General features: G+C 42.4%; 1 protein-coding gene and 1 long non-coding RNA gene across 11 annotated transcripts in view; one reads left to right on the plus strand and one right to left on the minus strand.

The window, feature by feature from the left end:
• Positions 1-27035, minus strand: part of MOB3B (MOB kinase activator 3B) — a 200761-nt gene that overhangs the window by 43506 nt on the left and 130220 nt on the right. The gene's annotated exons all lie outside the window — the stretch shown is intronic.
• Positions 20950-23625, plus strand: LOC129479369 (uncharacterized). The gene is made up of 3 exons (XR_008656664.2): positions 20950-21094; positions 22415-22497; positions 23463-23625. It is a non-coding gene; the product is annotated as an uncharacterized lncRNA (long non-coding RNA).

Raw genomic sequence — 27035 nt, forward strand, 5'->3', positions numbered from 1 at the left:
TTTCCAGTACTGGAAGTTGACCTGAGGACCTCCCCCAGGTACAGACACCCACAAGGCTCATCCCCTCACTCTCTCTATTTTCCCATTTTCTCCCATCTCAACTGCAACACTACGTACCTACAATGAAAATTCTATAGAAAAAGGATTTCTTAAGTTCCAAAATAAAATATATAAAAGTTTTATGTGGCTATTATATAATATTTGCAATTAAAAGTCTCAATTACATTGGCTCCCAAGAGAAACTTTTATTTCCTGAGCATCCAATGGCACCAGCCATGTAAATATCCTTATCCCCAAAAAACCCAACAAACTCTGCAGTTGTTTTCCCTATTTTGTGGATGAAAAAATACTGTTAAATTGAATTTGGCTGAAAGTCGCCTCCTCTACTTTAAGTCTGGGCTAAAGGTTTGTCAGTACCTAATGAACCCAACTTGATGAGTACACAGGCTATATCCTACTCTTGCAGCAAGTAGCCTAGTCTTAGCCAATCACAGTACCTGAACCATAGACAAACAACTGTTTAAACCTGGTTCAAATAAGGCAAATGCCCAGCTGTAACCAATCCAGCTGTTTCTATATGTCACTTCCATTTTCTGTACTTTGCTTTTTCTGTCGATAAATGTTATCCAACCAAGCAGCAGCCCTGGAGTCCCTTTGAACCTATTCTGGTTCTGAGGGCTGCCCAATTCATGAATAATTCTTTGCTTGAATAAATTCCATTAATCTGTCTAAAGATGTTTTCTTTTTTTTTTTTTTTTTTTTTTTTAAATAATGAGAAACTAAGAGAGGCTGCATCACTTGCTTAAGTGATACAGGTGGTGAAGCTGGATTTAAACCTAGATCCCACTCACTTTGAAACATCCACTTCCCAAATAATATACCCTCTACCCCTCAAAAACCAAGGCAATTCCTTTAAAATTATTAACTTAATCATCCAGAAAGTACCTCTCAATGGTTAGTCATGGAGTTTAAAAAGTCCTCAACTGAAATAAATTACTGTTAGACTAGTAGCCAATTTTAACGTCCTTATGAAACACAACTTTTGAGGAGAACTGGTCTTTGGGAATTTGGTCATGGTGAGGCAGGAGTGGGAAGAGGAGGGAGAGGACAGAGGTGACTAAAGCAATGGTCTCTCTAGAACTTGACATTCACAAGCAGAGATGAGAAACTGGTGGCTGCAGGCCAAAGTCAGCTCACAGGACTGTCTTCTTTGGACTACATATTTTTAAAATGCTACCAACATTTAGAAATTGGAAACTATAACACAAAGATGAATTCTTGCTTCTCTGGGAATAACTCAGAAGACCTGGCACAACTGGACTGAGATTCCCACATGGCAGCAGCTCAGTAATGTCTGTTCCCCATACATGGAAGATGCTGTACTCATCTGAGGGGCCCCATTCATTCCATTTATTTATATTGCCAGCTGGACCATTGAGAGGAAAAGTTACCTGTGATTGCAAATTTGATTACAGCAGATGGTGGGCACTTCTGGCTAGGTGGCCTTCCTTGGGACAGGTGTTGGCCATTTTAGGGAGGAGGGGCTCTGTCCACCATGGGGCCACCCCAGAGTGGGGTCCACTGGCCTGCCACCTGCTCCTTTACATTGGGCCATCAATCCCAGCTGTTATTCAAGCTCTGGCCAAACCACTTTTGTTTTGTAAGGCCAGGTGAGGCTTGGTTGCATAGAAGATGTCTTTAGGCCATACTGGAAAATCATTACCCTAGTAACACTGTCTTTGAGTACTTCATACTTTCAGCTTCTTTGTTCTCCCAGCCCCAGCAAGCACTGGAGTGGGGTAGTCACTCTTTTTGGTTCTCCGTTTAACATAAATGTGCAGAAGGCACCATTTACTTGTTTTCTGAACGGAATCCCAGGGAGCATGAACAGACAGACTTCTGGGGATGATGAAGGCACATGGGCTTCATGTTTTGCAATACAAGAGTTTTATCCATATGTTCTTTCCTTATTAACATTCATAGGTGGTCCTTGAGTTACATATGCTTGACTTTCTTACCTCCTGCATATTTGCACACTACATGGACATTGCTAAATTCCCTTTACTAGGGTGCATTTGATCTATGATACATTAATTATAGTGGATGCTTTGGTGATGGCACACAGAAGCACTGTGGAGGAGTGTGTACTTGCTAGAGGAGAGGACAAAAGCGCCACATCCACCCCATGCATCCTGAGGAGCCTCTAGGAACCCCTGCTGCCTAACCCCATTAGAAGAACCACCTTGCAGAGCAAAAGCCCTTTTGCCCAGCACAATCTCCCTAGGTTCCTATGATGATTCTCACATTTCCAGGGCCCACAGGCATTAGCACCCATTGTGACCTTAATTCGCAATTTTAAGATGTTTTCTAATTCTCTGAAAAAACTTCTAATCTACAAATCTATGCTTTGTATTTCAGGCAGATATTGTAGAACATATTTACAAGAGTAGGTGACTGCCTACACAACTTCTTTTGGTCTAATCATAAAAGTAATATTGTTAAAAAATTAGAAAATGTTATCATTATCACCCATAATCTCATCAAGAAATAATCACTGGTAATATTTTGTTGTGTTACCTTCTAGTCTTTTTTCTCTGTCTGTATGTGTGTGTGTGTGTGTGCATAATTTTGTTAAAAGTGCAATTACAGTCATACTATATATTCAGTTTGTATCCTCCTTTTTGTACTTGACATTATGAGTATTAGATATTCTTTGAACAATGAATCACCATATAACCATCACACAGACTCAACAATTGTCAAGACAAAGTAATACTCAGATGACTCTTCTTGTACGTATCTTTGACAGTTGGTCCTGACAATTTTCCTTGGCTAAATTCTTAGGAGTGGACTACAACCCATTTACATTACATTTCACATTAATAGTTCATGAACACTTTGCATTATACTCCATAATAGATGTTTGTTTCACAGAAAATATTGAAATGAAATGAACGAGCACTATTTATCTTGCAGTGTTGGTACCCCTGGCACACATTGAGTTTCCCAGCAGTATGCAGGCCGCCATTAGAGAAAAATAGGACTCAAGAACCAAAGCTGTAAAAAGCAATTAGTAGTCTTCCTTTGAGTATAGCAGTGGTTCTCAACCCTGGCTGTGCATTAGAATTATCCAGGGAACATAAAAAAATAGAATGGCAGTGTCTCACACTAGAGCAATTGAATCTGAAATTCCTCAGATGATTCTAATGTACAGCCCTGGTTGAGAAATACTGGCCTACGGAAGTGATTCTTTAAGTGTGGTCTCTGGACCAGCAGCACCAGCAATATCTGGGAGCTTGCTAGAAATGCAAATTCCCAGGCATCAACCTAGCAGCACTGAATCTAACACTTAGGGACTAGGGTCCAGCAATCTGTGCTTTAAGAAGTCCTCCAGAAATCCTGATCCATGATAAATTTTAAGAACCACAGGCCTAGAAGATTCCTGGCTCATGGATCTAGCTTGCTTAACCAAGTGGGGAGTCTGGCTGAAGATTTACAGAATCTGGCGTCTCACTTGAACTCAAGTCTCTCACCTCCTGTTTATTAGCTACACGATCTTGGGCAAATGACTTAGCCTCTCTGAGGCTGTTTCACCATGAAGGACATAAGGATCTTAATAGCATCTACCTTGTTGGGCTGTTGTGAGGATTAAATGGAAAATAATGAATGTATTTTCCAAAAGGTAGAACTTGATAAAATTTGCTATTATCATTAGCCATCAGAGAACTATTACTGTGGTCAGGAGATCAGGAAGGAAGCCTCTGAGGTGGAGGAGACAACTGATCTGGCAGCCTGAACATCCAAAACAGATATTTGTTTCCTAACTCTTTCCCAGGCCTAGGCTTGGATTTAGATTACACCTGCTGTGACACGAATACATGAATCTCCCAGGATGAGACGATGAGTCATTCTCTCAGGAGCTGTCTTCACACTACGGAAGTGCTGAAAATACACGGCTAGAGAGCCGGGCTTGGTCATCTGGACCTTAAAACTGCCAGGGGTGGGAGGAAGGGGAGAAGGGAGGGGACCGCCCTTCTAACACCTAGAGCAGTGTTCTCAAATGGGAGCCCTGAGAAGCACCTGGAGGGCTCAATGAACACAGACTGCTGAGCTGCACCCCCAGAGTTTCAGTGAGTCTGGAGAGGGGTCTGAGAACTTGTGTTTCAAACAAGTTCCCAGGTGAGGTTTATACAAATCTGACCACACTTTCTATGCTAAATTGAAAACACTGGCAAAGTTCACGAAACTGCAAGGCAACTGAACTGTGACCTATAAAAAGTTTTAAAAACTAGCTAAATGTTCTCTAAGACTTTCACATTTCCTCTGTAAAATTCAAATTCCATTTGACATTCTATTTAGGTTTGCCCCAGGGTAACACTGGCCAACTTTACAGATGTGTGGATAGTAACGTTCATTTGAACCCTAGGTCCCCCTAAGGTTGAAGGGCAGGGGGTTGAAGGGCAGGGTGATGGGCAAGCCCAGCCTGTCTTGCTCTGCTCTCACAGGTGGTGGGGTGAGGAATCATTCACCGTCACCTCTCCTTCCCCCAAGAAGCCAACACACATCAATCACTTAGACTAAGAGTTTGTATACACCACATCATTTAATTCTTCCTGCAGTCTATGAGGTATGAGCTACTTATGTCTCAATTTTTACAGAGGAAGGAACTGAAACTAAAGAGAGGTTAAACTTTCTGAAGACACATAGCTAGTAATAAGGATCTTCAGGTCAGAAATCAGATCTCAAAACCTTTGCATTTCTCTTTCTGACCTACACAATGGGTAGAAGAGTCTTTGCTTCTAGACTGAAAAGACTGTGTGACTGAGAATGACCCAGGCATTTTTTGGTTATCAGGACACCCTGAATCTCAGCTGAGGAGGGAATGAGGTCATAAGGATGGATGCTGCATCTGGGCATGGGTAAAAAGGGACACATATTCCTGCTCACCTACCCTCCAGCAGGCTCTGATGTCAGCTCTGGACAAAGTGAACAGGAAGGAAAGCTGCCCCTGACCCCATCTAGTTCTCTCAACGATGTGGCCAGAATGATTACATTCACCACTACTCCTGGCCCAAGGGCAAAAGCCAGGGTTTAGTCCCAGAACTATCGGAACCAGGGGGCAGCTTGGCCAAAGGACCGTGAAGGTGAGGGCCGGGAATCTGGTGTGCCAGTCTGTGTTCTTCTTCCCCCTGTATCTCACTCTTTGGCTTTCTGGTCCATTCTCCCAGCCCTTGCCAGCCCTGATGCCTCCCTGACCCAGAACCACACCTGGGGAATCCCGTGCATCTTTGAGTATTCTATGTGTATGGGCGGAGCTAGGCATGTGACCAAAGTGATAAAGGAAATGAAGGTCTTATCACACAGGGAGGCTAGGAGAAGACTGGAAGGATAGGGCTCAGATATTTGAAAGAAGGTCATTTGGAAGAGGAAAGGGAAAAGAAAATTGCAAACCACCTATCCAGGGCCACAAAGCTAACAAGTGCTAGAGTGGAATTCAAGCCCATGTCTTCTGACCTCAAAGCTCAAAGCTTGCTCTCTTTCCACTGCTCTGTTCTGCCTCCTCATGGTCAGAAGGAACCCCTTTCTTTAGGTCAACATGAAGACAAATTTACATTGCCTAAGGTGTCCAAAATGGGATGCATTGTCTCAGGTGATAGTGAGCTCCCCAGGCTGGAGGTGTTCAAGAAGAAGCCTGGAGACCACTTGCGAGGGTTGTTAGAGCAGGGATTCAGGCAAGAGAAGTTGGTTTTCATCTCTGGTTGCACGTTACAATCTCCTGCATTGCTTCCCAGCAGAGTGGATTCCCAGACCCCCTTGTGATTTACTGGGTCTTGGGTGCAACTCAGGAATAGGTGACTTTTAAAGCACCCTTGGGGATTCTAATGCACCTTTAGGAATTACTGGGGTTTCCTTCAAGTCTGAAATTCTATGACTTGCGTTTTTGGTATAAGAGACAGCTAGCTGTGGGGTGACAGTGCTGGTGACAACATTGACAACAATATTCAATAATTACTGAGGGTTTACTCTGAACCAGGACCAGCCATTACCTCACTGAGTCCACATCACAACCACAGGAGGCAGGCACTACCATCATCCCCTGTTCACAGATGAGGAAATGACAGAGGAAGATGAAGTTTCCTGCCCAAGGTGACACCCCAAAGTGTTGGAGGAGCCGGGCTGTGAGGGCTGCAGATCTTTTCTCCTCACCATAGGAGCAGAAGGCACCAAGTGAGTACCTGGTCCAAAGCCATTCCGTCCAAGGCAGGTTCTGAACAAAAGCCCCCAGTGGTTAATCTCCCAAATAAAAACTACACAGTCCAGGAAGCACCGGGAGAGTGAAACAGACCCTTAGATCTTGAAAAGATTATAAGGACTGAAAGAGTTGCAAAGCTCTCAAGGCATAAAGTCTAACTATTTCTTTGGTCTAAATATATTGTATTTGGTTTTTCAAAATGTAAACTTTTCAATATAGTACAAAGTGTACCTAGGTAAATCTTAACTGCTATTCGCTCACCTAAAAATAAAACAAAACTTGTTTGTTAAAAGTGCTTCCATTCTGTCATAGAATGTTCAAACAAAGTGTCATTAAGTATATTGACACAATGGTTAAAACATTAACCCCAGTGAAACTCCTGATGTGCCAGTTCAGCAGAACCCACCCACGCCTTTCTGGGAAAAGCTGGATCAACCCCTGTATCTTGCAAGTTGTGTCCAAATCCTCACCCACCATGAGGTCTAGAGGCCCCCACTAGCAGTGCAACTTTAGTGCATACCCATTCTCCACCAAATATGTTTTATTTTCTCTCTTGGGACCCATCGCAAAGTTCTGGGGAGGGGCCAAGTGGAGAAAAAAAGATAGAATTTTTTTTTATTTTTATGTTTTAGACAGAATCTCACTCTGTCGCCAGGCTGGAGTGCAGTGGCATGATCTCGGCTCACTGCAACCTCTGCCTCAGCCTCCTGAGTAGCTGGGACTACAGACGCCCGCCACGACGCCCAGCTAATTTTTGTATTTTTAGTAGAGACAGGTTTTCACCATGTTAGCCAGGATGGTCTCGATCTCTTGACCTCATGATCCCCCCGCCTTTGCCTCCCAAAGTGCTGGGATGACAGGTGTGAGCCACCATGCCCCGCCAAGAGATAAGATTTCATACTATAAGGGTTGAAGCCACTGGGCATTTTCCAGGTTGAGTAAATGCCTTATTAAACTAACTCTCATTAACGTTGGACTCTGGGCCAAATGGTGGGAGGAGTGGAGGTGGTCCACCTTCTGACCCCTCCCCACCCCCACCCTTGTAAATCACCCTTGTTCTTGCTTTAGTCCAGGGCTCTTAAGCTATTCAAGCTATTTCAGGATCCATCCCCCACCTGCCCACCACCCCCTCATAGTTCCTAACCCCTCATAAGAGATTAGTTAAAACTCATAAGAGGGAATTGAGACAGCCCAAATGGCATCAACCATTCAAAGAAGATGTCTGGGGCTTTCCACACTGCCTAAGGAAGTTCAATTTAACCTGGGGGTGGGATGAGGCAGAGCCAACTCCACCTTTTCAGATCTAGAAATCATCTGGGGAACATCAGTTCACTACCTCTCACTGGGCTAATGATCTGGGTGAGCTTTGGAGGAACTTGTTTAACCTCTCTAGGTTTCAGGCTCCTGAGCTGACAACACATGCAGCTGAGATCAGTATGTCTCAAACTCGACTGCAGGCACGGAGGTGCTGCTGAATGGTAGAAGGAGCAAGGAATCCTGTTTTCCTCTTATCTATCCATAGTGGGTGTTTAAGTTCTAGGTAGAATTACACTTGTCAAAACTAAAGTTTGAAAAATCCTGGCCTAGGTAATTTCTAAGGTGCCTTCTGGACCTAACATTCTATGGTTCTGACACTCTATTTCCCACAAAAATAAATGGCTGTTGCCTCTCAGTGTTGCCTCCCCAGTCCCTGCCGATCTGAGGACTGCTAAAGACTTAACACATCTTCCCTGAGGCTGGAGTCCTGGGGCTACAAGTCTGTCTCTGCCAAAAGACTGAGAAGCTGCCTACATTTTCTGTACTTCTTAGGATCCATCAGAACCCTGAGTGGCCCTGGAATTCTGCTAAGTGCCTATGCAAACCAAGCCCGATGTGGACAGTAGAGAACTGGGTGTAATGGCAACACCAGCCATCGCACTCTAGGCTGGGCCCTTTGCGGCACTGCCTGATTTTGTGATGGAATTAAAGATCTTTTCCTTACAGGTATTGCCCTAGAACTTTTTTTTTTCATTTAAGAGACAGGGTCTCACTCTGTTGTCCAGGCTGGTGTGCAGTGGCACCATCATAGCTCATTGTATCCTTAACCTCCTGGGCTTAAGCAACCCTTCTGCCTCAGCCTCTTGAGTAGCTAGAACTACAAGAATGCACCACCACATCCAGCTAATTTTTTATTTTTTGTAGAGATGAGGTCTCGCTATGTTGCCTAGGCTGGTATCAAACTACGGGGTTCAAGCAATCCTCCAGCCTTGGCCTCCCAAAGCGCCAGGATTACAAGTGTGAGCCAAGTCTGAAGAAAGTAACATTAAATTGATGAGGGGTGGACATTAACCTGATATGAGTGGGCATTCTCTAGCTTGGGGCCTTGGAGTCAGAAAGCCCTGGGTTCATAATTCTGACATCCCCTCATTCTGCTCTGTGTCTTTGAGCACATTATTTCATGTAAGTCTCAGCTTTTCCATAGTTCAAGTGAGTGATGAAATGACATTTGTATGTGTCGACAGCTTGGCATAGTGTCGGGCACTGTAAATGTTATTGTTATTATTGCCACCACTTTGTACTAGGTCAATTCCTGGACTGCTCTAATATGTGACAAGTAATGAAAAAAGCAAAAAAGTTAAGGGGCTCAAAGACACCCAGCTGTGTGGAACAACCACTGCTTCAGATATCAGATCGATTCTCTTTCTACACAGTCTTCTCTGCCTAAAGCCCCAGGTTCCCCTTAATACACTGAGTAGGATCAACTGTTCCTAGTTACTCCTGGTGCCCTGACTCACTCTTTCATCCAGAAGCTAGAAAGATGTGTGCTGTTTAGAAGATCAGGACCAATCCTTCTCCAACCCCCTTCACCCCCATGGCTGAGGGTGGGAAAATGCACCTAATCAATCCAGGCACCTTGTGAGTTCCTTCACCATGATTCAGACAAACAGCTCCGTGGCTCCTACCTAGGCTGCAAAAAGACCAGACCAAGAATTCAGTGGACCTTGCCCTCCCAAGACATAATAGAAACCTGATAAATGTGAACTTGCAGTAAGATATGCCTCTCTGGTGTGAAATGAGAGGTGAAGGTGATATATATATATCCATCCAGGGGCCACTTGCTATGTTATTCACTGCAGAACTGGTGCTTTTTGCAGTTCCCTGAGGGGTATGAAACTGCCAGCGCTTCCCTCTCCCCTACCCAATCCAATTAAATCCCCACTTCAAAGCCCCACAATAATCTCATGAACTTCCAGGACTTAGTGCTATGTGGTCTTTATGTGTTAAAGATATGAGTGATGAAACAAAACTAATAAGCAAGAAGGTATTGGGGGCAGAGCAGAATAAATTGATTAGTAAGATCAAAAGAGAGAGTTTAGCAGGGAAAGGAATGTGGGGGGAGAAGAAAATGTCCATCAATAGACACTTCCTGTGTGGCAGCCACTGTTTAGACCTGAAGGTGAGGGGGTTGAGAGCATGGATCTGGGACTCCCAGCCTACCCATGTTCACACCCTGCTTGCACATGGTCACTTGGACAAATTATGCAACCTCTCTGTGCCTTGGAGGTAATAACAGAACCTCACCCACAGGGCTGTCATGGTGATGTGTAAAATTCATATATGTGGGAGCCCTTACAACAGAGCCTGGTGCATACAAAGTGGTACAGGAGAATTTGCTATTATTAATAAAGTTTCTCATTTAATCTCTCTGTCTCATTTCTGCCTTTATGAAGTGGCAGGGTTCAGGTTTTATAGTTGGAGAAACTGAGGCACAAATAACTTATATGGGTAGGAAGTTGAAGTTTGGGAGTTCAAACTCAGGCTCAAATGATTCTAGACAAACAACAGAGATTCATGAAGGTTACATGAGAGAGGGCTAGATAACCTGTTGAAGGAATTGACAGAATGGACCTGGGGTGGCTCCTGGGTCAAGTCGAGAAGGACAAGCTGGTTTTTTATATGTGGATATGGGTGTAGAGGGATAACTAGTCCTAGAAGCAGATCGTTTCCCTTTAAATCAGGACAGAGCTGCTCTGTGAACCCAGTAGGCTGGTGCCTTTAAAGAGTGTCTTGGAGAGATCTATGTAAATACATTTCCTGTTCAGGTGCTAGCACACTGCATTCTTCATTTATTATTTATACTGCACTCTACCCAAAACATAGTGGGTACTTATTAAATGATCGCAATTACCTTCCCTATGTTGGCATGAGGTTAAATTTATTCTACTGTCTAGCATTTCCCCAAAGTTTGCTCTGGATATAGCAAGATGTTCCTTAAAAAAATAAAATAAAGTGTATCATAGTTAAATAAAACGCTACTTACTCAAGCCCCTTCCAGGAAATTTCCTGGTATAGATAAGCATTATAAAGGCTCTGAGAAATTCTACAGTAAAGAAACCTGCTTGTTTTCAGTGTGGTGTTTCCCAAACCTACTTAGCTACAGAATCCTTTTCTATATAATAGAAACTTTGGGGAATACTGAAATTACCCAACTAAACTTCGACAGCCCTGCAAGGGAGGAATTATTATTCCCACTTTCCAGGGAAGCTCATCTAGTAGATCATGGAGCCACGGTTAGACACCCACATCTCTGCCTCTGGAACAAGGACTGGGCCTAAGTTCATACACTTTTTTTTTTTAAACTATAAACTTAAGGAAACAAACTACTATCATTTTTCATGAATGGTTTAAGTGCGCACCTGTCTAAAGCTGAGAAACAGACCAGAAGCTGACCTCTGATGGCATTTGGTATTGGTTCCAAAGGTGGGACTGGGGAGATCCTGTTATTTCAGAGCTCAGTAATTCAAACAATCTCAATTCATTCATCTTGGCAACTAGCTGGCACACCCCTCACTGGACTAATGAAAAAAATCTGGCCATTTGACAGCAAAATCATTCCGTTAAAACAATTGTTCTGCTGGAACTCATTCTTCCACAGAAAACAGTGGAGGTGAACGTGCTTTAGGACTGGAAGGCAGCCATGCTCTTTCCCCAGTGGCTCCCTCCAGTATTTCCCTGGCATGGCTGGGTGTCAGACGGAAGCATCTCTGTCCCCCATACCTGCCAAATGCCTCTCTGCACAGTAGCCCAGCTGTTCTGCCAGTGAGTAGCATCAGGAACTGAGAAAGGTCCTTCTGGCCCATGGCAGCACCTGTGCCTTGGGGGAGAAGCTTGGGTGAGGGTGAGACGCTGAGCCTGGTCCTTGCCCAGCAGCCCCAGCCTCCAGTCCCTCTGCCAGGAACTCGGCTCATGTCTCTCATAATACATAGGTTGGCCAGGCAGTCCCTGTCAAGAGGAAGCAGGATGAGCATTTGGGGACAACTAAGGGATGGAGATAGGCACCTTATCCTAGAAAGCAGCATCCAGTCAAAGCTGTTTAATTACCGTTGCATGGCCCTGCTACAGGGCAGGAAGCAGGAAGGCAAGGGAATGAGGAGGGGAGCAAAAGGACGGTCTTTAGAAGTCATTTGCCTGAACATGTTTTCTTGTGGAGTTTCCTCTGTAGGGTTTAACATACTCCTCTGAATTCTTACATTCACGTAACATTTTTTTATAGCAAAGTAGGACACGCAAAAGAACAGTGATTCTTTTTTACCAAGTCATATCAACCTGATCAAAAATTTATTGAGCACTTTCAAGTGTCAGGCCCTGTACTAGGTAACCATGAGATAGAGTGACAAATAAGATGAAAGGAGGAGGTAGGTCAGGACTGACTGGTGGTTTTGAAACCGTATTCTGGAGGTTTTACAAAGGTGCCTATGGGGCCTTGATGAGGTGTCGGGGTGGTGAGGGGTTGAGAGGGTGGGGTCCTCTCCTGCATACCTGACCTCTCTCTCATTCTCTCTCTCCCCACCAACTTAAACAGCTCTGTTCTCTGTGTTTTCTTGCAGGGAGAGCTGTTGGGAGACTTAATTTATTAATGTCTATAAAGCCTTCAGGAATTTTTGAAGGTACTTTCTGCAGGGCAGGTCCAGGAACAGGACTCTTATTAAACATGCAAAGAGAGATGCCAATACTGATTGCCCTAATGGATTCTGGCAGAGAAAACACACTTAAAGTTAATTGTTTACTGAGAGTTTTCAAGCAGTGCAAGCACTGGCCAGACCTGGCACTTGCTCAAGCACCTACTTGCTCCTTTTGACAATTTGCTGTGGCAGCTGCTAGGACAAGCCTTGGAGCACCTTGAGGTTTGGATGCTTCTCATGCAGACTCAAAGAAGGGTGCCTCCAGGCCTTGTGAAGAGAGGGAATGAAGAAGATTTGCAGACACTTTGCCCTCAGCCACGTCTAGGGAGGTCTGCAACCTGCTGAGCACTGGACACCTGGGTTGCTGTACAGACATGTGCAAGAAGCACATGGACAAGCCATCCTGCTGCTGCTTTTCCTTGGGCTTGTGATAGTCATAGGCAGGAAACAGCTCATAGAAGACGCTGGGTGCCCAAGAATGAGTCCAAGGTTCGAGTCCGCCTCCCTTGCTGCCTCACTTGTGACCTTGGGCAGCCGACTCCTCTTTTTAAGCCTGTATTTTCTCATGTGTAAATCAGGGGACAGTGACTGTTCCTATATCATGGGATTGAGGGGTTTAATTATTCATGGAAAATGATAAGCACATGGTAAGTGTCCGTTTCAGTATTATCATTATTATTGACACCTGGGAGAGGAACGATTCAACAAAGCCAAAGGAAATGTTCAGTAACAGCAACAACCCATTTGACAGTCTTGGTCTGGGAGTAAATGCTTGTCAAAATGAAAGCTAAAGCAGATTAAAGGACCTGCTTTGTTGATGCAAATTTTCGATCTTCTCAGGAACAGCATGAAGAATTTTTTTCTTCAGATGCTAGAATGCATAAATCTAAAACTTCTCTCCTTAGAGAGATTCACCAGATGGAAGAGCTTTTCAAAGGAATTTCAAAATCTATATATGTAGCACAAACAGGGTCATGTGGAACCCTGTACCAGTTGTCATCACATTCTTGATGGCCCTTAAGGCCCAGTCTGCCTGAGTTCCACTGATATTTTATGAGCTACAGGAATTGCATTCAGAGCACATCTTGAAGGAAAATGTCAAGAACTTATCTTTCCAGGGGCCAAGGCAGCAATCAAAGTATCAGCTCACAACTCTTGTGTTACATCCCTCATTCAAGCACATTCCTCTCTGCAGTCTACTTGCTCCTGGAGGAGTTTCTGGAAGAACTGTGAGCTCTCATCCCTCCTAAACCATGTGAATGCAGCACACCTGTAATTTCACAGCTGCCTGCACTTGCCACAGTAATGCAAATGTTTGTGTTGGCTTCTCCATGAAATCTGGAAATAGCAGCAAAATGTGGCAGAGTTGCTTCTGCGTACCAAAATAAAAGTTACAAGCTTGTGAAAATGAATCACTGTGACTTAATGAAATCTGTGGCCTAAATGTGTGCTTGCTGAGAAAACTGAAGTTGGATGCCTCCTCTAAACAGAATGAAAGGGGAGATATGAATGAATAAATGAATAATCATTCATTTAAAATATTTATCATGGGGGCCGGGTGCGGTGGCTCACGCCTGTAATCCCAGCACTTTGGGAGGCCGAGGTGGGTGGATCACAAGGTCAGGAGATCGAGACCATCCTGGCTAACACAGTGAAACCCCGTCTCTACTAAAAATACAAAAAATTAGCCGGGCGTGGTGGCGGGCACTCGTAGTCCCAGCTACTCGGGAGGCTGAGGCAGGAGAATGGCGTGAACCTGGGAGGTGGAGGTTGCAGTGAGCCGAGATTGCACCATTGCACTCCAGCCTGGGCGACAGAGTGAGACTCTGTCTCAAAAACAAAATCAAAAAATAAATAAATACATAAATAAAATATTTATCATGGGTAGGAATCATGTTTTCTAAAATTCTGTGGGAATTTTCTACTGAAGGGACTTGGTAAATTTACAAGTATAATTAAGGATTAAAGGTGATGAGTCTTAACACGCAGACCATTATATACACACCTGCCCCATATTCTCTCTCATCAGATGCCCATCCCTCTTTTGGAAATAGTAAAGAGCCTGGATCTGGACCCAGCTTTGCTGTTTCCCTGTGTAATCTTGGGTAGGTCACTGCACTTCAGTTTCCTCATCTGTAAAATGAGAATCATAATGATAGTGCTGAAGTCACTGTGCTGCTATAAGGAATTCAATAAGCTAATATTTTAAAAATATTTAGACTATGTATGGCAAATTCCTATATAAATGTTAGCTGCTGCAACTACTATTATTATCATTATCATAATTATCGTCAGATTCTCCTGGTACATTCTTCCTCCTCCAGGATACCCTAAAGTTCCCTGCATCAGCAACACTGATGGGAATATTTTAAGGCCAGAGATATCCTCTTTAGAAAATGGTTAGAGTTATAGCATCTCCTTAACCACTGACCTGGATTAACATTTCGGATGGATTGAAAGTCACCTTGAAAGACAGAAAGTACAGGCTCTGAGAGGCTAGGATGGAAAACAAGGACAGTACATTAAATGGAGAAGAGAGTTTGTCTTGCAGCAAGGGGTACCACAAGGGGTTAACATGTCAGAGTCCTCTTACAGCCATGTTTCTCAGCTAGAACTGATTTTGCTCCCCAGGCAATATTTGTCAATGGCTGAAGGCATGTTTGGTTGTCATAATTGGGAGACAGCTACCGCTGGCACCTGGCAAGCAGAAGCCAGGGATACTGCTAAGCATTTAACAATGCACAGGACAGCCTCTCATAGCAAAGAATTATCCAGCTCAAACATCAATAGTACCAAAGTTTAAAAACCCAGTGTTAGGATAAACCTCGGAAAAACCTTGGTTCCAAAGGAGCTTCCACTTTAGGTTGCACATACCGTTAACTTCCAGGTACCCAAGAACTAATCTAGTTTCCAAAGGTAACTGATCTGCTTCTAAAATGATTTATATAGGAGGCTACTCTGGTGATGCAGCAATGATTTATTACTAAGCACTCCCGGCTCCCAGAGACAGAGGCTGAGGAGCTGTCTTGGTCCCCAAGCACCCATACAGCTTTCATATTAGCACTGACCAGGGGGTTATTACCTTCAATATTTTTAGTTCACTTATTGAAATGTCTATATATACTAGGCTCTGAGTATCTTTTTTTTTCTTTTATTTCAATGGGCTTTTGGGGAGCAGGTGGTGTTTGGTTACATGAATAAATTCTTCAGCAGTGATTTCTGAGATTTTGGTGCACCTATCACTCAAGCAGTGTACACTGTACCCAATGTGTGGTCTTTTATGCCTCGCCACCCCCAACCATTCCCCCAAGTCCCCAAAGTCCAATGTATCATTCTTATTAGGCTCTGAGTCTTCGGAGATGGTTCTTCAAATTTAACCTGTCTAATACATGTCGAATATATTCTTTTCCTTTCCCTTCTAAACATGTTCCTGCCTTCGATCTCCCCCATCTCAGTACATGCCTTGGCCATCTTCTCCGTTTCTCAAGCCAGAAATCCAGTCAATATCCTCCGTGTCTTCTTCCCTACCCATTCCATAATCCACAGGCAGATCCTATTGATGCCACTCCTAAATTCACCTTGACAGTTTCCTCTTCCTTCTACTGCCACTGCCCTTGCCTGACCACTGTAGACAACTTTCTGAATAGCCTCCCCATTTTCAGTCTTGACAATTTCTAATTAATTCTCCACATAATGGTCTGAGTAATTATTTTAAAAATAATAATTAAAGCTATCACTCTTGACCTCCTTTGATGGTATCCCACTAATGCTTCCAATAAAATCCAAGCCCTTTGCCGTGGACTGAAAAAGGCTTATATCAGGACTACTCAAAGAGTGGTCCCCAGACCTGCAGCATCACCTGGAACTTGTTAGAAATGCAAATTCTCAGGCTCCACCCCAAACTTACTGGATCAGAAACTCTGGGAGTGGGGCAGCAATCTGTGTTTTCACAAGCTCTCGGGGGAGTTGGGATACATGCTCGAGGCTGAGAACCACTGCTTTATGTGCTCTGCCTCCTGCATATCTACCTGCGACCCCACCATTTCATTCCACTCCTCTTTCTGATTACACTGCAGCCAAATGGGCTTCCTTCCAATTTCTTGAACATGCCGAGAGCTCTTCTACTTCAGGTCCTGGCATGCGCTGTTCTCACTGCTAGGATACTTTTCCCATCTCTCTTGCGATGCCTCCTCTGACCATCTTTTCTAATGTAGCTTTCTGACCCACCCTCGATTCTTTGTGGCTACAATCATGGTTTTCTTCACAGCACTCCCCATCACTAGTTGTAATCTGTCTTTATTTTCTAGCTTACTTATTATTATCTGGTTCTTTCACTAGTCCATTAGCTCCCTGAGGCCAGGGCCCAGTCTGTTTTATTCATTAATGTATATGCTATGGAAACCACAGTGCTTGGTACACAGTAGTAAATAAATTAAAGCCCTGAATGAATTAGCACTTTTAAGTCACTTTTAGTCTAGTGCAGAAAGAGAAAATACGTGGCATACAGCCCCCACTTACAGCCTGACCCGAGACCCAGGAGACATCACCACTTCATCCCCAGTCTTTCCCTCTTAATCCTGGATATGGCCTCTGAATTTTTCACAACCCTCCACTCTAAGCATCTGCTAAAAAAAATTTAAAATAAAAATAAAATAAAATAAAGGTTGTTACTTGGAATGAAAGTAGAAGTACACCAATTTCCTAAATCATATTTTAAGTTGCATATATATATAAAACATATACATGTGTATATATATATTTGAGATGGAGTCTCGCTATGTCACCCAGGCTGGAGTGCACTGGTGTGATCTTGGCTCGCAGCAACCTCTGCCTACCTCCGCCTCCCAAGTTCAAGTGATTCTCTTGCCTCAGCCTCCTGAGTAGCTGGGATCACAGGCGTATGCCACCACGCCTGGCTAATTATATATATTTTTGACACTGAGTCTCACTCTGTGGCACAGGCTGGAGTGCAGTGGGCGATCTCCGCTCACTGCCTCCTCTGGGATTACAGGCACCCGCCACAACTGTGGCTAATTTTTGTATTTTTAGTAGAGACGGGGTTTTGCCATGTTGGCCAGGTTGGTCATGAACTCCAGGCCTCAAGTGATCCTTCCCACTCAGCCTCCCAAAGTGCTGGGATTATAGGTATGTGCCACCATGCCCGGCCAAGTTGCTAATATTATTTATGTACCAGACACTGCTAACATTTCATAAGCTTTAGTTCCCACAGGGTAACTGGCAGAAAGGTAATCTGAAGCCAGGCTGTCTGATCACAGAGCCTGCAATCAGGGCAAAATCCTTTCACCATAGTGAGAATATAGGTATTGGAGTCCAGCAGTGAGAGACTAAGGGTGGAGAACTTAACCCAGTTGAAGGAGTCAGAGGGTGCAATGGACTGAATGTTTGAGTCCCCCCAAAATTTGTATGTTGAAATCCTAACCCCCAAGATGATATTAGGAGGCAGAACCTTTGAGTGGTGATCAGGTCATGAGAGCAGAGCCCTCACGAATGGGATTATTACCCTTATAAAAGACTTAAGCCCCAGAGAGCTTCCTCCCCACTTCCACCACCTGAGGACACAGTGAGAAGCTGGCAGTCTACACCAGAACCTGACCATGCTGGCATCCTGATCTTGGCTTTTCCAGCCTCCAGAACTGTGAGAAACTGTGTTTACAAGTTACTCAGTCTACAGCATTTTCTTATAGCAGCCTGAATGGAATAAATCAGCAAAAATCCTGGAGGAGTTCTGAAGTTTGAGTTAGTCGGGCAGAGAAGTAGAGAAGCAAAGGCATGAACCCTTTACTCACACCTACTCTTTTCTCAAATGAGGTCTTGGGAAGAAGAGAGCTTTGGTTAAATGTACCACATTCACAGGATGGTGTTTGGCTGAGCACATCCTATTCAGAGGCGACTGCCTACCTCTCACCTCAGCAAATTCTTCAGTAATAATCTTTTTAAAATATTGGCAGCATATCTGATCTTGGTGAAGTTTATTCATATAAATGAATGGTTGGGTGTGGTGCGTAAAGCTTAAAAGGCCCCTAGGGGAAAGGAGCAGAGCTTTTTAAGTTATTTTTGTGTCCTGGATAAACTGATTCACCTCTCTTGGGTCAATAATCCCATCATGTAATGAGTTATGTTATGGTTGGAAGTGTGCTATTCATGTGCAAAATGTGATGCTGAAAACGTTTGGAAACCACAGACATAAATTATTAAACTATTTTAATGAAAGTTAAGTGTTTACACTAAATATCGTCTCTGAGTGTGATCCCAAAAAAATACAAATCATTCTCAATTGACTTGCAATAAAGAGAAATCTGCGTGGAGCTGGAATTTATAGCACAGGCTGCACTTCCATAGCAACCAACTGATGTCACATACGGAACTCAGACTTTCCTGAGGGGCCCAGGATTCAGCTTGGAGGTATCATATGTTTAGTTAAGCGTAAAAGTGACTTCAAATTTAGAGAATGCTTTTCTTCAAAGAGATTAATTTTACTTAATTTGATTTTGAGAGGAAGTGCTTAAAGCAAATAAGATGATTCTGCTCCAATATTTTAACCAGAAATAGATGTAGAAATCTCATATAATTCACAAAATTGAGCTTGACATGATGCCGTGCCTCTATAAGTCTCTATGGAAAAAATACAGAATTCTCAATGCAGAGGAGAGATAATTTCATATCAGATTCAATGCCTTTCTATAAGAGTTCCTGAAAGTACTATCCCCAGATAAGCAGCATCAGAATCCCCTCAGAGGCTTGCTAAAAATCCAAATTTGGGTCTCACCCAGAACTACTGAATCAATCTTTGAGGGCAGGGCTCCAGAATCTAAGATTTTAATACATTTTCTAGAGGATTCTTACTTAGAACCATTTTTTGGTGGAATTCAAATGAAGAAACAAGATTTCTTTATCATATGTGGGAACAGGTAATTCTTGAACATCATTGAAGCTTAATGAGACATAACTGCATAGCAGGCCCCTAGGTTGTAAGAGTATCCTATAATGCAAAGAGAACATTTAAAACATCTGCAAATATTTGGAGGAAAGCAAAATGGTATACCGTGGTAGGACTAGACTTCTGGGTTTCAAAATCCAGGAAGTTTTAAAAACTGGGCAAGGGGATCAACATAAAGTTGCCTACATTTATTTTGCCAAACGGGCACTTAAAAACTCCTAACTCTCACTCGTTTCATAAAAGGGCATTTTTGCACCACAAAAGAAAAAAAACAAGAAAGCTATAATCCCAGAATAAAAGACAATCCTTTACATAACAATTGTAGGAATAAAGACGAGCCATTTGATGTGCTGTCCCATTCATTTTCATGAATGGAGCTCTGATACTTGGGAAGCTCTCAGGTAGTGGAGAGACCAGTGTTTTGGAAAGACAAAAAAGTCAATTCTAAGCTCTGCCTCTTGCTAGCTGTGTGATTTGGGCATCACTTACATAACCAATTGGTCTTGGTTTCCTTATCTGTAAAATAAAGATAACCGTCATCATGACTGTTAATGACCTTACACGATTAATCATACAGAAGGGATTCAAAAAATGTCCACATTCCCTGGTTTTGTCTTCTATGGATTTACAATCTACAAAGACCCTTGTTGGACTTGAGACAGACTTGAGACAAAGCGTTGCTTGAGATAAAAAGGAGGAAAAGTGGCTGATTAACTGTCCCTAGCATTTTATTTTTAGCTTCTTTTCTCTTGCTGTAGATTCTGACAGAGTTTCACATTAGACAGATTCTTAATACCTGGCTATTACTGACTATCTGAAATAGCAGTTCTACACCTTGTTTGTCACAAAATGCACAGGGTACAAGTAAATCCCTGCTATATGTGTTTAAAATGCTGTCTAGGTCAGTTCTGCTTTTTCTGTTATGCCTATTTATGAAGAAGTTATTTCCCCAAAGTAAATATAGGCCAGATGATTATTTGTAGCGGGCACAAAAATAACTTAAAAAGCTTGTTCGTATAGGGTGCAGAGAAGTGTGATTATTTATATAGGGTGCAGGGAAGTGTGTGTGTGTGTGTGTGAGAGAGAGAGGGAGAGAGAGGAGGAAGTGGAGGACGAGGAGGTAGTTGCTCTGTTGTGCAACTCGAAGGACACCATCGATACTGTATTCTATGTGAACGATGTCCCATTGTTAATTGTGTTCCCAAGGGGTTGTGCAAAATGGTAGATCTGGGTGGGGGAAGGCATATAGATAAATATTATTCTACAAACAGAGCTCACACATGGCCCTGCAAGGAATTTAAGAAAATAACTTCATAGCTAACATTTTTTGAGTGCTTACGTGTCAAGCACTGTGCTAAGCAGTGTACACGCTTGGCCACATTTTATTCCTCACAACAAACCTTCGATTATTATCCCCACTTTCCAGATGAAGAAACCAAGTCTTAAGCAAACACTTGCTTAAGATCACCTAGCTGATTAATGGCAGATGCAGGATTTGAATCCAGATCTGAGGAAATCCAGAGTCTAAACTCCATATCATTTTGCTAAACCACTCCTCCACGTAAAAAAGTAAAAATAAAGATAAGATAGAGAAGAGAGATCTTGTTGAACACTCATGAGTGTTCAGGGAGGGTTGTTTTCACTTCTTTTCCTCCTCTTAAAAGGTAGATGACCAGCTTTGGCTCATATTCTAACTCTGTGAAGGTAGCAGGCAAAAGTTTTGTGGAATAACTCATTAATCAATCCCTACAGCAATCACATCTCTGTTTTACTGGTGCAGGGGGCTCTCAGTGTTTGAGGTTCTTTCAGCATAAGTTGGTCATTGTATTTCCTAAAGGAATGACCTCCCTTCTTCAAGAGGTAATCACACATGCCCTTCTGAACTGGACAGAAAGTGGTAGCCAAATATCCTGTCGTCAAGCCTCCTTCAAGATAACTCTGGTGAGTGGTTATTTTGGAAGTGGCTCTAATCTGTCATGTTACACGGCTTTGCTAAGACTCACTTTATTAGCTACCACCAAGAGCTAATAAAACATGTCAGGAAGTCTCTGTAAGCTGTAAAAACATTTTCAAAGGTCACTGCCAACACTCTGGACTTCAATGACTATTTGAAGGAAAAGAAAACAAAAGCAGAGGCCTAGAGTTCCAAAACACAGAACTACCAAAAGAAGCAATCCCAAATGATCTATAAAGCCTGACAAACCCACATGATACCAGCCACTGGATAAACTGTGTCCAGAAGGAGCCTTGAAGAAAAGGTACAAAAGCCACAAAATGCCAGTGGGCAGGCAGCGAATTTAGATTTAGTGTATAGGAACCTGACAGTCACACCTACTTATGCTTCCAGCACCCACAATAGAGTCCTTTATAAACAAAGGAGTAGGTGGCAGAGAAGTAATTAACTTTAGATTAACCACAGCATAGCAGGCATTCTTCTTAACTGACCTTTTTTTTTCTATTGTAAAAGTAAACATACTTTTTAATAAAAATTAGTAAAACATAGAAAAGGAGAAAATCATGTTATCTTAAAAGCTGGGAGTATAGTTTGATGCCCACTGTATATTTCATGTATTGAGAGTCATGCTTTGACAGTGAGATGTCTCAAGACAAGTGGCTGTGAGCCAGCAGCTCTATTAGATTGAAAATATTATATTAATCATTGAGATTTCCATTCACTGCTGATGAGAGGTCCAGGCACAGAAGAGACAATAGCATTCTTAACTTGGCTTAGGATAAAAAATTTAGACATGAAATCTGTACTTTGTTTGGGGGTGGAGAAAAGGTCATCTGTGGAGTCATTAAGTTGGGATGTCTTGTTGTAGAAGCATCAAAAGACCGCTGAAGGCGGGAGATATTGGTCAAAGGGTACAAAGTTTCGGTTAGGAGGAAAAAGTTCTGAAGATCTATTATACACTGTGTTGCATATAGTTAATGCATATACTGTATTGCGTACTTGAAAAGTGCTAAGAGACTAGATTGTAAATGTGCTCACCACAAAAAATGATATGAGTTGATTAGTGTTCATTAGCTTGTTTTAATCATTCCACGATGTATACATATATCAAAGCAACATGTTATATACCATAAATATATATATATTTTATTTGCCAATTAAATAATACATAGATTTTTTTTTAAAAAAAAAAGACTGTTGATAGGTTGGTATGCCCCAGACAGAGAGAGGCAGGTTCTATCCTGCTTTGGAACAGTTGCTAGCCTGCTCACTGATTGTGTATGGCTGTTTTTAATAATTTATTGCAGGCGTCAATAGGGAGTGAATGTGATTCAATCCTTAAATACTTCAACGCTCAGTGATCTAGTCAATAATAGGAGATACCATATGGGTGAGTTGTCCCTTCCTTTGTGTTACTTTTTTCTTTTTCCTCCTCTATTTGCTAAGAAAGGCAACATAGAACGGTAGCAAGAGCCCAGGTCCTGGAGCCAAGCTGACCAGGGCTGAGTCAGGCTCAGCCTGATTTGCTTTCTAACTTTAGGCTTATTCTGTTGCTCCTCAGCTGCATCTACACAATGGAGGTAACAATAGGACTAGTTCAAGGAGCACTTGCAGGATTAAATGAGACATGCTTTGAAAGCACTCAGCAAGCAGCTTGGCATGTACACAACATTCAAAAAGTGAGGAAATCACAATTATTGTGTTGCTGGCTGGGCGCTTTGAGGACAGGGGTTATGTTACCTTTTTTGGATACTGAACACTTAAGGTGGGGGTGTAGGGGAGGGCTCTAAAAATGCTCAAGAATAAATGAATTTGGTTAAATTTATTTCAGGTACCTTTCCTGATACACTTTCCCTACATGTATCTTTTTTCTTCTCCAAAATAGTAAACCACATTTTCTTTTGCTTCAAACAGATATATCATTGACAGTAGGTTGAGGCAATTCTCTTATTTTTTTGTTCAAGAAAGATTTATATTTCTTGCATTATTTTTTATATTCAGCAGCCCTTTTCCCCCTTCTCTATTCATAGCTTTCGTCCCTGGGGAAACTGCTCCCTCAGTCACTGGGGCTCTGGCAAGTTTGCCAATCGGTTATGCCCAAGCCCACTCCTATCCACCCCAATTCACACACACCAGAATCATTTAATGACTTGTGCAAGGCCAAACACCAAATCGAGTATAAACTAGAATACAATCTCCTGATATTTGGTAAGATGCTTTCATCATCTTTTTGAGCAGCTTTTAAGGAAATAATATTTTGGGCCCATTACAAGCAAATTTTCTTTGTGTAGTGGAAAAGGCCTTTGTCATAGGACAGTAACATCTACAAGACAGTCCTTCTTCTTTGTTCAACAGAAGCTGGGGAAGAGGGAAAATGCAGGAAGAAGGATAGAGCTGTTCAAGACAAATGCCTCATACTATTTCTTCTATACAGAGGTGCAGAGATTCTCCATAACTCAATCATTCCAAGTCATGTGGCAGGCCTAAGATGAGACACTATGATTATGAGTTTTACAGAAGTGGCAAAGAGAAAAAAAAAAAAGATCATCAAGATTGCTATCTTAACAGCCCCTTTTAATATAAGGCTTTTCGTCTATTGAACCACAGCACAGAGTTAATACATAGAAAACAACTCTCAAATAAATGCAAATCAATAGGCTCTCCACTGATTATTATATAAAACAATTCATTACAGGGGAATAAACCAATAATGCCTCTATTTCTTGAAGTGTTCACTAATTCTGAGTAATTACCTCCTCCAATGGCTCTAATGAGTGCAAATCTGTGAAATTTGACATCTTTTTCCTTATTTAAATACCATTCTTTTAGTTTATAGAACCCTCAGAAGATTCTAGTAATAACAGAAGTTCCCTCCCAAGAATTGCTTTCATGACTAAATATTTTATAATTCATAGTATACTAATCTTTTATGTGCAAATAAATCCTTCCAAAGTACTTGATAGTTTGTGGAATTAATTTGCTCTTTTAGATCAGCTGAACCAATTTCTCTGCAAGTACCCTTTAGATCAGGGTTTCTTAACCTCACACAATCCACATTTGGGGCCAAATAATCGTTGGTTGTGAGAGATTGTCCTGTACATTGCAGGGTGTTTAGTAGTATCTACTCGTTAGATGCCAGGGGCACCTTACCAAATGTGACAACCAAAAAATGTCTCTAGACATTGCCACATGTCTTCAAATCCCTCCCAGTTGAGAACCTGTGTTAGGCCACTGATAAATTATTTACCCAAGTCTCCCCTCTTTTGACAGAGGATCCAAAGATAAATTTATGGCATGCCTTCTCCAGGAATCCCAGATCACCACTCTGGGTTACCTGAGTAGAAATTAAAGCAAATTTACCTTTAATCACACAGCAGCCCGGGGAGGAGCTCATGTGTTGTTATCTTCATTTCATTGTTGAGAAACAGAATCCAATGTCACACAGTGGGACAGAGATGTCTCCTGAAATGTACCCTTCCTCCCAGTCTGGGCAGAAGGATTGTCATCTCACTTACTGCCTTCTTCCCTTCAGGATATAACATTTGCTCTGGAGGATTTTGTAGCTCAGAGCAAGAACTAACCAACAGCAACTATCTCCTTGATAATTTAGGGCAAGTTATCTAATCTCCTAGGGTCTTCATGGTTTTCTTTTTTTAGTTATAAAAATGAAGATAATAATTCCTACCTGTAAGGTTGTTACTCAGAATTGAAGAACACAGTAGACATAAAGCATTTGACACAGTGTCTAATACAGAGCAGGTGTGCACAATAAACATTAGGTCTTTCATTCCCTCTTCAGGGAGAATCTCAAACCAGGGTCACTACATGAACTAATTTGGAAGTCATGATTGAGACTTAAAGAGCTGAGTAGAAAAGAAAGCAGTGCATGTACCACCTGCCAGAGACTGGATGAGTGCGGAACCCATGGCAGGGAGGCAGAAAGCATTGTGACGCAGAAATACTGACTATGTAATACCACCAAGTATTTCTATAAATACTTACATATAATCAAATACTGTGATACCTTTTAAAAGTCACGTAGAATCTGAATTAACTAAGAGAGATACCAGGGACTGTTGTGACAAATTACTCAAAAGGTATATACGATTTCTGTCACCTTCACCTCAGCATCCCCATGTCTAGTTGCCAGTAGGCTGAAACTATATGCAATTGCTGATGGGTGGCTACTTTTTTTTATCTGCGAAATGGCAATTTTTTAGCAGTCAACCTGAGTTCTGGGGGGGGGGCGGCGGGAAACAGACTCTTTCAAATATTTAAAATATTAAGTCCCCAAGTGGAGGTCAAATAAATTATTCTTAGTTAAGTGAGGAAAACTCTGAGGAAACAAAACCCACATGAGATCTACTATTATTATGCATGAATGACATTCCATTCTTCCCTCTCTCTCTCTTTCACAAACTCAAGATGCAAATGTATAGAGCTCTCAAAATGCCCTCCAGCAAAAGAGGCAGGTGCCTTATCCCACTTCCCAGTGGGGCTCTGAATTAATCATAGGAGGAAGGCATGCCTCATCTGAAACTGCAAATAGGCTATTAAATAAAAGAGATGGCATACCTATGCCACACTGGGCAGTACAAGAGAGGAGACGACGAAGCACACAAGGGCAGGTGGAAATGCAAAAGCCAAATTTCAGACCATTATGGCTTTGGGGCTAGTGAGCATCCTGTACTCAGCTCATTCCCACCTGGTTACCCTGTTAGGGAACAGAAAGCACTGGGGAGAAGGTTAGAGCTCCAGGAACTTGGCTGAGAGGCACGTTGCTGAATGACTGTTTTAGAGTATTTCAGACACCCAGGTGGACCTTCACTGATGCGGTCTGGAGACCCTTCCATTAATACAAATCTTGAAAACTATCTTGTGCACGTCTCTGAACCCATCCGCTAATCTGAAGGACAGAGTGATATAAACTCCCAAATTTGTATATTCAATCTTAACCTCTTTTCCAAGCCTCAGACTCCTTTCTCTGACTGCCAAGAGATCTCCTCTATCTTGAAAACGTATTAGCATCTCAAATTTCACATGTCCCCAAATGAAATCATATCTTCCCACACGTGCTTAATCCTGTGCCACATAGCTCAGTGAGTGCCATCACTACTGACTCCATTCCTGGGGGAAGACCTTCAAACCCGGCTCAAAGTTCTCCTTCATTCTCTCCACATATCTAAATAAGAATCCCTCAGAAGTGTAATCTCAAGCCCAACTGCTCCTTTCGATTCCACAGCCCCTGCCTTAAATCAGGTACTTATTTCTCCCCTGGAAATTACAGCTGCCTCCTGCCTGTCCTCTCTGCTCTTCACTGCCCCTTACATCAGTCTCTCCTGCAAGTCGCTCACAGAATCCTCATTCCCAAAAAGTGTTTTTAAAGCCTTTATATTGTTTGGACATTGTCCACAACACAGTTCCTTGACACATGAGAATAATAGATATAAATAACTTACTTTGTCTGTGACAGAGAACAATAATACTTACAGTAATTATTGATTGTGTTGTTAACCGTAGATACAGCTCTCCAAAACCTGGCTTCAACCTACCCGTATTCCTGCCATTCACCCAATGCACCCACTTTTCCCCATTGTGGTGACCTCCTCTCAGTTCCATGAGCTCAACAGGCTGTTTTATGCCTGCCTAGCTGTGCGCATCCTGTTCCCTTTGCCTGGAGTGCCTGCCTCCCTCCTTCCTTCCCAAGCTGCCAGGCACACAGTTACCTTTCAAGACTCAGCTCAAAAATCACCTAGGTAAAGCCTTCCCTAATGTCCTCAGGTGAAATTGAAATGAATCATTCCCTTCTCAGAGGAATATTTGTATATTTCTACTCTAGTAGTTCCTACATTATATGGTGATTTATTTGTCTAGACTGTGAACACTTCAAGAACAGGTGTGACATCACTCACTTTTATCTACCTATAT

Source organism: Symphalangus syndactylus, chromosome 3 (genome assembly GCF_028878055.3).
Source record: "Symphalangus syndactylus isolate Jambi chromosome 3, NHGRI_mSymSyn1-v2.1_pri, whole genome shotgun sequence".
NCBI lineage: Eukaryota > Metazoa > Chordata > Mammalia > Primates > Hylobatidae > Symphalangus > Symphalangus syndactylus.